At 42.7% G+C, this 14,560-nt stretch overlaps 1 protein-coding gene across 1 annotated transcript in view; it reads right to left on the reverse strand.

Moving 5' to 3' along the window:
- Positions 1-14,560, reverse strand: part of ADCY2 (adenylate cyclase 2) — a 1,664,414-nt gene that overhangs the window by 324,685 nt on the left and 1,325,169 nt on the right. The window lies entirely within an intron of this gene.

The raw sequence follows: 14,560 nt of genomic DNA on the forward strand, positions 1-14,560 counted from the left end.
AGCTGTAAAATCACTGTCAAACTCCTAGACACTAGAAGACTTGAAAGATGTGAAAGATGGACAATGTGGAAGATGAGTGATTTCCCTTGAACTCCCTGACAAACGAGATTGAGTGTACACACTGAGCGATTTTACAAACAATCTGAAAAACAAATGATTTGGTCTACTGGGATTGAGGGGATTGAGCTGCATGCATGGAAGACTGACAACCTGCTTCAAACGACCACGGGTGCGCACATCGTTCATCATTTGCTGTGTACACACTAGAACAATTTGATTGTTTACAACCGTTGTTATCGCTCTTATGTATGGAAAAAATCTTCTATTGTGTATGGGCCTTTACACTAAAATTATTTGAGTTATGCTGCAATGACAACAAGGGAAAACAACGTGTAAGTTAATAATGATTATTTTTGCAGACATAAATCATAGACTAGAAATAATGTAGCAAGTCTATACAATACAAAGGGCCAAATGTAATAGAGTGAGAGTTTCAGAAAGTGAGAGATTTGGTAAGGTTTTGCAGGTTTTTTTAAGTGGCAGTCATTTACACTGATCAGAGGAAGAATAATGATGTCAAGCACCACCCTCCTTTTAAAGCTTCCAGTCTGTTATTCTAACTCAGTCAGCATGACTGAGTGATCTCCAGCATTTGATCTCCAGGTTGATTTTGCAGTGTGAATGATTGCCACTTTAAAAAACCTGTGAAAACTTACCAAATCTCTCACTTTCTGAAACTCTCACTCTATTACATTTGGCCCATAGACTCTAAATATACTGTCCATAGAGGTGCAGGCCAACACACATGATGGTTAAATGCAAATGTAAATGTTACATGAGAAAACCCAAATCAGTGAACAATAATGGCAGAACTCTGAATTGAATTTAATATTCTGTAATAAGATGCAAAACTTACAAAATACAAAATGTGCCACTGATTTAACTGCATACCCTGGTGATAACAGGTATACAGGAGAAACACCCAGTGGGCTCCACTGCCTGGGGGATTGGGGGGGGGGGGGGGACCCAGGTTCCAGGATGTGTACTCAAATCATACATGTTACATTATACTGCACAGAACTATGGTGGATTTTCTACAGTGCATTGTTTTAGTTAACCTGATACATATCATGCTTAGTGCAAAGCAGAGCAGTGGTGAATAGACATGCGCACAGCATCTATTCCTGGAAGCCAGAGGGACTGGGATCATGTTTAGCAGCTCACAATGCGCTGGCTATGCCCCCACTGTGACTAAAATGGGAGGTGTGGCCCGTGACTGTGGCATTGCTGGGAATCCACACCCCATTTCCCACAGGCCATGCCCCTTTTTGGCGGAGCGCTGCTTTGCCATCCGGGGGTCCCGACTTACAAGACACAGATGTTGGGAGGTATGGTATACAGATATGGCCAAAAGTTTTGAGAATGACACAAATATTGATTTTCACAAAGTCTGCTGCCTCAGGTTTTATGATGGCAATTTGCACATACTCCAGAATATCATGAAGGGTGATCGGATGAATTGCAATTAATTGCAAATTCCATCTTTGCCATGATAATAAATTTACGGCCTAATTCAGCACGGATCGCAAAAGCAAAATCTTTCTCTAATGGGCAAAACCATGTGCCCCACGCAGATGTACCATGTGCAGAGAGAGTTAGATTTGGATGGGTTATTTTGTTTCTGTGCAGGGTAAATACTGGCTGCTTTATTTTTACCCTGCAATTTAGATTTCAGTTTGAACACACCCCACCCAAATCTAACTCTCTCTGCACATGTTATATCCACTGTCCATTGCTGCCCGGCAGTCATTAGCTACCTCCAGCGCCTTTCCACATGGTGCTGTTTTAACTACTCACATACAACATCCACGGAGTACCTATTGAACAGACCAACTACTACTGCTCCCTGATACTGTGAATAACGAGATGGTGGATGCACCTACCCACATATCACGGGTTAACCACACTGAATAGGCATCAGAGACTGACTGAACAATTCTGAGAGTCTCCGCTTATCACTACCTTCGGTGGTAACTATATTTGAACTTATGTTTTGAATATACAGTATAATGTGGAAACTCCAGGGATCCTTTTAATTCATGCACTAATTACAGTATATATGCCAGTTTGTCAGATTCTGTGACCTACCTCATTATCTGAGAATTGTTTTAGTAATATTTTTATTGTTATTACTGATGTTTTACTTTGTATTAAAATTGTGATTATATGAAGGTTGCCTCTGTGGTTTTGAGCACCTGCCTGGTACATTCTATATTGTTGGTGTTTGCTACATTGAGGAGGTTGGCTGCCTCCTCACCAGGTGGCTGCTGATCCACAGGTGCTAATCTACACAGATGTACACAACGCCAAAAAACCTTACAATTTTTCTCATGTTATATCTGCCCCACCTGCAGTGTACATGGTTTTGCCCATTAGAGAAAGATTTAACTTTTGAGATCCATGCTGAATTAGGCCCTTAATCCCCAAAACAACATATCCACTGCATTTCAGCCCTGCTACAGAAGGACCAGCTGACATGTCAGTGATTCTCTCGTTAACACTGGTGGGAGTGTTGACAAGGACAAGGCTGGAGATCACTCAGTCATGCTGACTGAGTTAGAATAACAGACTGGAAGCTTTAAAAGGAGGGTGGTGCTTGACATCATTATTCTTCCTCTGTTAACCATGGTTACCTGCAAGGAAACACGTGCAGACATCACTGCTTTGCACAAAAAGGGCTTTACAGGCAAGGATATTGCTGCTAGTAAGATTGCACCTATTGTAATAAAGTAACATACTGTAGTAGATGAGGTTGAAAAAAGACGAAAAGTCCATCGAGTTAAACTTGTATATAATTCTTACACTACTCAGTACATAACTTGTTAACTATAATGACCAAGATTAAGTTATGTTTATAGGTCTAAATAACAGCTATAATTCATGTTTTTCCTAACATTCTCTTCCTTTAAATGCTATATCCTTGGATATTTCATTCAGCTAGGAATTTATGTAATACATTTTTAAACATATTAACCGAATTCGCCATTACTACCTTTGCTGGCAGATAATTCCAAATACTGTATTTACTGCCCTTACTGTGAAGAACCATTTTCTACGTTCGGTTTAAAACTTTCTCTCCTCCAACCTCAGAGGGTGCCCACGTGTCCTGTGTAGAGCCTTTCAATAAACAAATTACCTGATAGATCCTTGTATTGTCCCTTTATATACTTCTAAATATTAATAATGTCTCCTCTTAGACGCCTCTTTTTGAGTGTAAACATATCTAACCTAGTAAGCCTTTCCTTATAGTCCAGAGCCTCTAACCCTTTGATCAGTTTGGTGGCTCACCTCTGAACCCTTTCTAGTTCCAAGATATCTTTTTTATAGTGTGGTGCCCAGAACTGTACACAATATTCAAAGTGTGGCCGTACCAATGATTTGTACAGTGACATCCTTTGTCTCAATTCCCAGTTTTATGCATGCTAATACAGTATTTGCTTTTGTTGCTGCACTTTGACATTTGGATCTGCTACTAAGTCTATTATCAATGAGCACCCCCAAATCTTTTTCCGCTACTGTTTCCCCTACATTTTCCCCATTTAATTTATAGGCTGCCCGATTGTTCTTAGTCCCAAGGTGCATAACTTTACATTTTTCTATATTGAACTCATTCTCCATTTGTCTGCCCAAATTCCAATTTAAATAAGTCATTCTGTAGAGACTCAACATCGATGTCTGAATTAATTACTCTACACAGTTTAGTATCATCTGTGAAAACTGACACTGTGCTTTACAGACCCACTCCTAGGTCATTAAAAAATATGTTAAACAGTAATGGCCCGAGTACTGACCCTTGCGGTATTCTACTGAGCACTGAGGCCCAGTCAGGAAACAGCCCATTAACCACCACACGCTGTTCCCTGTTATCCAACCAATTACAGTGCAGATAGTATCTCTAAACCAAGCTCACTTAATTTGAAGATCAGTCTATTATGTGGTACTGTATCAAAGGCTTTAGTAAAATCTAAATAGACCACGTCCACTGCATTTCCCTGGTCAAAATTTTTGCTCACTTTCTCATAGAACCTAATTAAGTTGGTTTCACATGATCTATCCCTCACAAAACCATGCTGATTCCTATTAATAACCTTGGAGTTATCCAAGTACTCTTGTATGATAAACCTTATACCTTCCAGTAATATCCCAACTATAGATGTCAAACTTACTGGTCTATAGATACCGGGAAGAGTTTTAATTCCCTTTTTAAATATTGGGGCTACATCTGCTATACGCCAGTCCTTCGGTATTATTCCTGATGTAACTGAATCATAGAAAATAAAATATAAGGGCCTTGATAATTCTGAGCTAAGCTCCATAATTACACTTGGGTGCAGTCCATCCATCCACCTAAAACAACCATTTATCAGATCATCAAGAACTTCAAAGAGAGAGGTTCAATAGTTGTGAAGAAGGCTTCAGGGCACCCAAAAATTTCCAGCAAGCACCAGGACTGTCTCCTAAAGTTGATTCAGCTGTGGGATTGTGGCACCATCAGTGCAGAGCTTGCTCAGGAATGGCAGCAGGCAGGTGTGAGTGCATCTGCACACACAGTGAGGCGAAGACCTTTGGAGGATGGCCTGCTGTCAAGAATGGCAGCAAAGAAGCCACTTCTCTCCAGGAATTACATCAGAAGCAGATTGATATTCTGCAAAAAGTACAGGGACTGGACTGCTAAGGACTGGGGTAAAGTAATTTTCTCTTATGAATCTTATGTTGTGAATAGCCAAATACTCTCTGTAAAGTGTTGCGGAATATGTGTGTGCTATATAAATAACTGGTAATAATAAATAATAATGAATCCCCTTACAGATTGTTTGGGGCATCTGGAAAAATGCTTGTCCGGAGGAGGAAAGGTGAGCACTACCATCAGTCCTGTGTCATGCCAACAGTAAAGCATCCTGAGACTATTCATGTGTGGGGTTGCTTCTCAGCCAAAAGAGTGGTCTCACTCAAAATGTGGCCTAAGAACATGGCCATGAATAAAGAATGGTACTAAAACATCCTCCAAGAGCAACTTCTCCCAACCATCCAAGAACAGTTTGGTAACGACCAATGCCTTTTCCAGAATGATGGAGCACCCTGCCATAAGGCAAAAAGGATAACAAAGTGTCTCAGGGAACAAAACATCAACATTTTGGGTCCATGACCAGGAAAATCTCCAGACCTCAATACCACTTCGAACTTGTGGTCAATCCTCAAGAGGTGGGTGGACAAACAAAAGCCCACAAAATCTGACAAACTCCAAACATTGATTAGACAAGAATGGGTGGCCATCAGTCAGTATGTGGCCCAGAAAGTGATTGACAGCATACCAGGTTGAGTTGCATAGGTCTTGAAAAAGAAGGGTCAACACTGCAAATATTGACTCTTTGCAGAAACTTAATGTAATTGTCAATAAAAGCCTTTGACACTTATGAAATGCTTGTCATTTTACTTCAGTATACCATAGTAACACCTGACAAAAAGGGTCTAAAACCAATGATGCAGCAAAGTTTGTGAAAACCAATTGTCACGACTGTGGTTTTTGTGAAGTCCATGTGGGTAACTGGAGGACTAAGTTTATATTTGGCTGGTCTGTGGGAATCAGTGAGATGAAGTAGTAAGGCGCAATCCCTGACTAGGGGTCAAACCCGGGCCTCGGCAGAGGGAGCCGTATCCTGACCACTGGATCACCAGGGACTTGGTGTTGATATCAGGATGGTGAATGTATTGGTGAGAATGAACTGGATATACTGTCACTGGAGTAAGTGTTTGTGTACCCAAGGTTACTATGAAACAGGTTCTCTGGAGTTACACAGATTTGGGGGAAGAGCTGAAGATGTTGAACCGGACTGGTTAATGGTGAGACTGGAACTGGGCTGGTTACTGGTGAGACTGAGAACCAGGCTGGTTACCAGTGAGACAGAACCACACTGTGAACCGGGATGGGTACCAGTATAACTGGAAACGCAACTGTATGTAGAACAATGACTGTGGCTGTGACTTTAAGATGAGGCTGAAGATGAACTGAAGACCGTGGCTGTGGCTTTAATACAAGACTGAAGAATACTGCAGCTGTGTCTTTAAGACAAGACAGATGAATACTGCGGCTGTGGCTTTAAGACAAGACTGAAGAATACTGCAGCTGTGGCTTTAAGACGAAACTGAAGAATACTGCAGCTGTGGCTTCAAGACGAGACTGATGAATACTGCAGCTGTGTCTTTAAGACAAGACTGATACTGGATATATCTGGTAACACCACTGTAATCCAGACTGGGTAGCAAAAGAGCAGAGTTTTACAGGAACCAAAGTAAAAGCTCAGCTATTAAGCTCACACAGAGCTGTGTGACACAAGGAACTGGCAGATTCTGTAGCACATGTCTCTTTACTTATACTTCCTGGTCCTTGGTCATGGGTGAACAGAGTCAGGTGATTCAAAGAGTATCAGGCAGGCACAGGATTGGATAGCTCCAGGTCAGGTGATCAGACCCTGTCATGTCAGTACTCCAGGTTAGGCTCAGATGTGGAGGGAAGCCTAGCAGGCTGAAAACACACTGAAGCCTGAACTTCTGCAAATGAACAGAGGATGCTTACTTTTTGGCCTAAACTCCAGAATGAACACAGTGAAGAATCAAAATGTCGCACACAGCCGATTACTGATTGTGGAATTCCTACTCAGGGGGCTAATCAAAGTAAGCAAACACAGATTTGTAGTCTTCCTGGTGAGCTGAACAGATGAAAGTTACGGGATACACTGAGGTAAGCCCCAGAATATGAGAAATACAGTCAGGATCGTGACACCAATACACGTGTCATTCTCAAATATTTTGGCTATGGCTGTATATATTTATCTAAACTGTAATCATTGCTATTGATAAGTGTATGACATGTCGTACTTATGTTGTCAAAAATATAGTTTTAGCCTGTAACATAAACTGTTTACTTAGCACCAGTACTCCTAAACTTATTCACATTTTTATCTGGGGGGGGGGGGGATTTTTTAAACAATCATAAAAACAGCTAAAATAACAGAATGTGGGGGTGTTTTTATTCCTGCAGTATTATAAACCTCTACAACATTCATTTCCACTAATTTCCAGTCTATTTTGACCACCTCATAGCTCCCAATATTGTTTTCATCCAGTTTATGCCAAACGGTTGCACCGAGGTAGCTGGATGACTAAGCTAAGTGACAGAAGTGGGCGGCACAAACACGTGGCACATCTAGGAGTGGCACTGCGGTGGCAGACAGGATAGCTTTTTTAAACTATGCCAAAAAAATGCTCCAAAGAGCACATAATGCAAAGAAAAGAGGTGCAAGATGGAATTGTCCTTGGGCTCTTCCGTCCACCCTTATATTGTATATTAAGCAGGACATGCAACGTTTAACAAACCAATCATTTCAGCAAAAGGGACTGTCACTTGTGGATGAAATGATTGGTTTGTTTGGACCCCCACAAAACAAGCTGACAATGGGGAGTACACAAACTGACTTTAGTATTTTAAATAGGAATGATGTCGTCATCAGTATCCGTTCCTCACCGCCATCATTGTGTCTATCCTCTTCTTCATAGCAGGGCTGTGCAGTGAGCTAAATGGCTCAGGAGGCACTGGCTAGCACCAGAGCCAGATTTACACGTAATATATGAGCTGAAGGGTACATCTGGGCATTATACACAGGTGCAGCAGTATAAACTCCTGGAAATTTGTTGAGTTTTGATCAGAGATGTGTGGAAAAGATAGGTGCCTTACCTGCCATAGACTTTTTACTCCAAAGTTTTGGCTATAAAAATTATTAGAATAATGCAAAGAAGATATTTGAAACAAATTCTTTGTATGTTTTCCATATACTTTATACAGTCAAAACTCTGGCACAAACACTACCTTGTACCAAACCATTCCTGTTCCAGCCCGCATTCTTGCACCAAGCCATTCCGGTTCCAGTCTGGATCCTTGTACCAAGCCATTCCAGTACCAGACCGGATCCTAGTACCAAAGCGATGCTGGTTCCAGTCTGGATCCTATTACTAAGCCATTCCGTTTCTAACCAGGATCCTTATATCAAGCTATTCCAGTCATTCCAGTTCCAGTCCAGACAATGTACTCAGATCACTGCAGTTCTGCACTCAGTTAATTATATTCATTCTGGATCTAGTTCGGGATTCAACACAGTAGCCGGAACTAATATCTACCTGGCATCCTAGAAATCCTATTTTACCTTTGTCTTGTTCTTCAGAAGATCCAGTTTTGCTCCAGCCATGTGCTCAGTATCATGGTAATAATTTAATCTTCTGAAGTAATAGTTTCACATCAATCCAGAACCTGGTTAATTCCGGTTCCTGCATTGTCCGGACTGCTCCTCCAAAACACTGCAGTGCCATTGCCCCAACATCTGCTGATGTCAATCACTGTGTGATCACAGTTTTTTGTAATTATTCTGATTAGCAGTGCTTGGTACTTTTGAGTGTGCATCAGCATTATATTTTCTGTTTATTTTTGGAACTAAAAGTCTCAGCATGATATCACCTCTCATTAGATTTGTAGTTAGGGTGTTCAGTCCAAGGTCCCCCTTCCCTGTATACTCAATATTGTTTATATAGTACATTCAAAGGCTGAGGCTCCTTCATCTTGGATTGGAACCCCTACCACCTGTCTTGAATATTTTTAACAAGTATTGGTCTCCACCATTCGCAAACTGCATATTGAATGGTACAATGACGGTCCTACAAATGTATACAATGCGTCAGTTTTAGGGATGAATTTGGGATGTGGGACCACCTCAGTTAATGTGGCTGGGCTGCTTTGAGGTGACGAATTATAACACTTAATTTAGCACTTTTTTAACACTTTTGTTTTTTTCTTACTAATACTGTACAACACTTTTTAGCATTTTAATTAATACCTCTCGCCTATGTAAAACTCTTAACACATACTGTAGCTTTTTTTTTTTCCTTATTAAACTTACTAACTTACTAACATCTTAGCCTCTCCCTAGTGTGGTTTTCACAAGTGATCAATAAACAATTTTTGCTACGTGACCACTTCATCAACTATATTAGGGGTTGCACATAATTTTATTATGGGTGCCTCTATGTTGCAGATGTCATTATGGGGGTACCCTCTCTTTCTAAAATGGGTATCCCTTAATTTTTAGATGCCAACCTGGGGAGATATACCCCATGTCTGTACTCCATGATTTTTCAGTATTGCAGGCTGTTTTGCCTGGTGATTGCTATTGATCACTTTGCAATAATATCTATGGGGAGCACACTCCAAATTATGGTTCATATCTTTCTAGGTATTAGGGTTGGGGTGATAGAGGGACTTTAAGTGCCTTAAAGTGCCTCAACCTATGTTTTTTAATTCATTTTTTGTTTTTTTTTACAAAAGTGATGCTGGCGCATGCTGATGGAACTCCCCAATTTGGCCGGAGTCCCAACCAGTCATTGGGATCAGTGGGGAAAAGGTAAAGGCTTGTTCTCTTTTCTTAAATCCCTGCCCATTGAGCATGAGTGGATCTCATCTGCTACAGTATACCAGGAGGACAAGTCCTACTCATCCTCTGCATTGAAGGAGTAAATATATATTGTACAAACTCCACAATGAGTCTTTAGCAATAAATCTCTGTTATACTTGATTGGTCTCCTTTATCATCTACAAATGGAAAAATATTCTTGCCTCTCTGTTGTGGTGTGAAAGGACCGGAAAAACAAGAGTGCTGCCGAAAAGAAAAGTCAGAGCTAATATACTAAAATCAGGTAACATCAGGCCTGTGATAATCCAAGCAATCATAAAATCACAAATACATTTATTTGTGGTGCCACATACACAATTTTTTTTGATGTATATAATATTTTTTCTGTTTAATTCATTAGTTATGTTTGTTTTATCTGACAAGAGATCAAAGAATGCAAAAATTTATTGGAGCAGGTCAAAGTAATATGACAAAAGTTTTGGTCAGAGTAGTTTGCTAATATTATAATTAACACTATTATCATTTGTTATACTGTGTTATTAATTAACAATGTTATTATAATTTTACCTCTGCATTTCTTACTTTCTTATGTGTTTTGTTGATTTTATTAATGTAGCTGGTAAGTATCAGATGACCAACTGGAGGCAGAGGTATTGCAAACAAGTAAGCTTTATTTCCGGGTGACAGGCATAGCCACTGTAATAGCTTCTTACAAAGGTTACTATCAGCAATATAAATATAACAGTTCAGTTAACTTGAAGACAGCAGTGCAAACAAGCAGCAGTTTCAGTATGCAGATTTCTCCAGTATAGTGGGGGTCATTCTGAGTTGTTCGCTCGCTAGATAGCTACTTTTAGCCGCCGTGCAAACGCATAGTCGCCACCCACGGGGGAGTGTATTTTCGATTTGCAAGTGTGCGTACGCCTTTGCAGCCGAGCGCAGCAAAAACATTTTGTGCAGTTTCAGAGTAGCTCTGGACTTACTCAGCCCTTGCGATCACTTCAGTCTTTTTGGTGCCGGAATTGACGTCAGACACCCACCCTGCAAATGCCTGGACACGCCTGCGTTTTCCCAAACACTCACAGAAAACGTCTCTCCCGTCTCCCCACGGCTCTCCCCTGTCTCTCCCCTGTCTCCCCCACATCTCGTCCTCTCCTCCTCTCAGCTCCCTCATCTCAATCAGACTTTTTTTTAAAGTCGGTTTGAGATGGTTGGAAACAGGGCCAAACCCTGCCGGATTTGGCCCAGTTGCGACACAAGCACGCGGATCGGCAGCTATTCAGCCGATCTACGTGCTTTCCGACAAGTCGAATTCCCTGACTTGTCGGATATAAAAGCCAGGGATTGAATAGGTAGGAACCCCTTTCGACCTGAAAAAGTTGAAAACTGCCATCTTTTCGACAAGACGGCAGTTTTGACCTCAATTGAATATACACATTTGTCTCTTATTCGTTATGTTAACTATACCACATATGCTTCATCCTGCTTCTCACAGCTTCTAGTGACCATGCTGTGCTGTGAAATCAGTCTTATACAGTATATACAGTAACCTAGTCAGTTACTTTGCCCCTTGCAGCTCTCCAACTCAATATTGTTTCTCCAAGATTTTCACCTTTTACTGCCTTTACGTTTTATATGCCTATCCGCAGTAAATACAATGCCATCAGAATCTGTCCTCCTATGCTAACGCCTATCTCCGCTGCACAACTTCCTTCCAAGGAGAATCTCATGGCCTCAGACCTGGGCCTTACTCTAGATTCCAGGGCTCACTGTGCAGTCCATGTTACAGTTATCTATGACTTTGAGATCTTTACATTACCTTCATAAGGAAATAACTGTGACTGTCGACCATACAGATCACCTACTGTAGAAACCAAAATGCAGGAATTTATAACTTCTCATAATGATCTGCTTGCTGCTCATGCTGACCTCCAGTCTGAGGTTTCTCAAAAGACGTGGACTTGGAGGATCATTCCATAGGGAATAATTTGAAGATAAAGGCGATCCCTGACTCTGTGTTTAACACAGAACTGTCAGAGTACTTTTCCTAGCTGTTCCACAATATCCTTCCCTCTGCTTCTCACAAAGCTACTTTCTGGCTTGAATATCTTTCCAGGGAATACCAAATGGAGGGTTCACTTTTACCACATTAAAGAAAACATTCTTAAGTCAGGATAGTACAGACATGCTAGGTGAATTACAAATCTACCAACGGCATTCCTTATTGATGGGATTTCCTTTTCAAAATGATGGTTCATCACGAAGCACCCACCTATGTTATCTGAAATGGTATCAAGATCCCGGCACTTGGGATGCCAGCAGTCATAATACCAATTACTGACGCTGAAGATCCCGACAACTAGTATGTGAGCATAGTATCTCTATTCCACAAACCCCCTAATTCTCTATTTTAGTAGCCTGACCCTAATCCTCTCCCCCTGCAGCCTAACCCTTCCCGATGGTGCCTAACCCTAACCACCCATTCCCGCAGCCTAACTCTCCCCAGGGGTGCTTAACCCTAAGTCCCCCTCCTTGCAGCTTAACCCCCCTCCACAGCCTAACCCTCCCCCCCCATGGCTTACCCCTCTGCAGGCCTGAGATAGTGTTCAATGACTGTAGCCCGGCATTGGCATTCCGAGTAGTGTTGGGATTCCGGCATCATTATTTCAACTGCCAGGATCCTGACCACCGGGATCCTGTCTGGATCCCATGTAATTTCTACTGTTGAGGCAGGCATTAAATTGCTTGCTGAATGGAATGTTGATTTGACAACAAAGAACCCAGTCCAGGCTATGGGCCTAATTCAGAACTGATCATAAATGTGCGAATAAATGCACAGGGCTAGTCTGTCCCGCATGCCAGGCCCTACCCCCCCACAGATGTGCAAAAGCATCGCACATCGGTGATGCTTTCATACCTGCTGAGTAGCTCCCTGCCTACACAGCCTAGCTGCAAAAGCAGGCGGCTACCCGCCATGTTTTTGACTGCAGAGTCTGCGTGTGACATCACACAGTGACCGTGGCTTGCCCCGCAAATGGTCCGGACACGCCCCCGACCGCCCCGCAACTGCCTCTGCCTGTCAATCAGGCAGAGTCAATCACACAAGTGAGATGTCTTCACATCTCACTGTGTGCTCACGCGCAGTGTGGCTGCTGTACGTACGCACACGGCATATAACTTCAGCCTGCGATCGCTGCCGATGCAGCGAACAGTCTGAATTAGGCCCCATGTTTCATCCAGAGACAGTGATATCCCTCATGTTGACTGTGTCTGCACAATATTTACACATAATTGTTAGTATTCCACTAAATATTACATTTTCACAGTTCTTTTTTTAAATGCATTACATGTGAAAGTTTCTATCAGATTTTTACTGTTCACTATGCCTATTTTCTATATGGATTGTTACTGCCAGATTTTGTTCCATATATACTGGCATGACCCAAAAGTTGACTGTTTCTAAAATTTGTTTAAGAATGTTACTGCATGGACGGTCTCCCTGCTGGCCATCCTACTAATGTTTTTAAGTTTGCCTTACTCCTATTCCTAAAGTAATTACTTTAAACCCAGTTTTTGGGCTAGTTCAGTTTTGTTTTCTTCTGGGTTTTTCTTTGTTTCCTTTCTCTTTTCCTCCCTATCCTCTTCATCTCCTCCCTTGGGTTCCATGTTAGCTGCTTTACTAACCTGTTAGACTGTGGGGGCTGACTACCTTTACTGGTCTCTCTCCCTCCCCCCTCATCTTTTACATTTTAATTTACTGTAGCTGATGGTTAAATTAATTTCACTGGGTTTGGTATATAATACCTGCGGGCGGGAAGGTGGTGGTCACATGACCGACAGCGGCATCCCGACACTGAATATCCCAACACCATCCCCTACCCTAACCCTCCGGGGGTGGTGGCTATAGCTAACCCTCTGGGGGTGTCAGCTTACGGCTAACACTCGGGGTGTGTCGGCTACGGCAAACCATCCCCCCTGAGTCTAACACTAAACCCCCTAATACCTAACCCTAACACTCCCCCCCAGGCCTTAACCCTAACCCATACCGGATACTTACCTTCTTGATGTTGTCTGTCAGTGTTCTGGCACCAATCTCCTGAGCGGTGTGGGGAACCAGGTGTCTGTTACATGACCGCTGGCTTTCCGAATGTCGGGATGCCGAACGCATCCCATTTCACTCCGGATGTAGTTATATTACCAGTGGTTGGGATCCCGGCAGTCAAGAAACCAATGCCGGAATCCCGACTGCTGACAATGCCGCCAGCCGGAAAACTGGCTAACAGGGTCTAATCCCAATTGTGGGTCTCCATGACACCCATAGAGTGGGAATAGAGCCTGTGGCGAGCACAGCAAGCCCGCAAGGGGCTTTGGGGTATATGCAATTGCGGTCGAATTCCGGCTGGAATTCGACCGTTTTTAAATTCGACACAATTCGACAGTTGAATTCCGGCCGGGGGGTGCCGGAATTCGACATATTCAATACAAAACGGATTCGACAGTACCGTTGTCGAAAAACGGAGGAATTGACGGATAAGTGCGTCCTGGATTCGACTTTTCCGAATGCGCAGAAATGGTTAAAAAAACACTGGAAAAAATGCGTGGGGTCCCCCCTCCTAAGCATAACCAGCCTCGGGCTCTTTGGGAAAAATGACAGGGGATCCCCCGTATTTTAACAACCAGCACCGGGCTCTGCGCCTGGTCCTGGTGCAAAAAATACGGGGGACAAAAAGCGTAGGGATCCCCCGTATTTTTTGTACCAGCACCGGGCTCCACTAGCTGGACAGATAATGCCACAGCCGGGGGACACTTTTATACCACTCCCTGCGGCCGTGGCATTAAATACCCAACTAGTCACCCCTTGCCGGGGTACCCTTGAGGAGTGGGGACCCCTTAAATCAAGGGGTCCCCCCCAGCCACCCAAGGGCCAGGGGTGAAGCCCGAGGCTGTCCCCCCCATCCAATGGCTGCGGATGGGGGGCTGATAGCCTTGTTGAAAATGAAAGAATATAGTTTTTGCAGAACTACAAGTCCCAGCAAGCCTCCCCC

This window comes from Pseudophryne corroboree, chromosome 5 (genome assembly GCF_028390025.1).
Source record: "Pseudophryne corroboree isolate aPseCor3 chromosome 5, aPseCor3.hap2, whole genome shotgun sequence".
NCBI classification, from domain to species: domain Eukaryota; kingdom Metazoa; phylum Chordata; class Amphibia; order Anura; family Myobatrachidae; genus Pseudophryne; species Pseudophryne corroboree.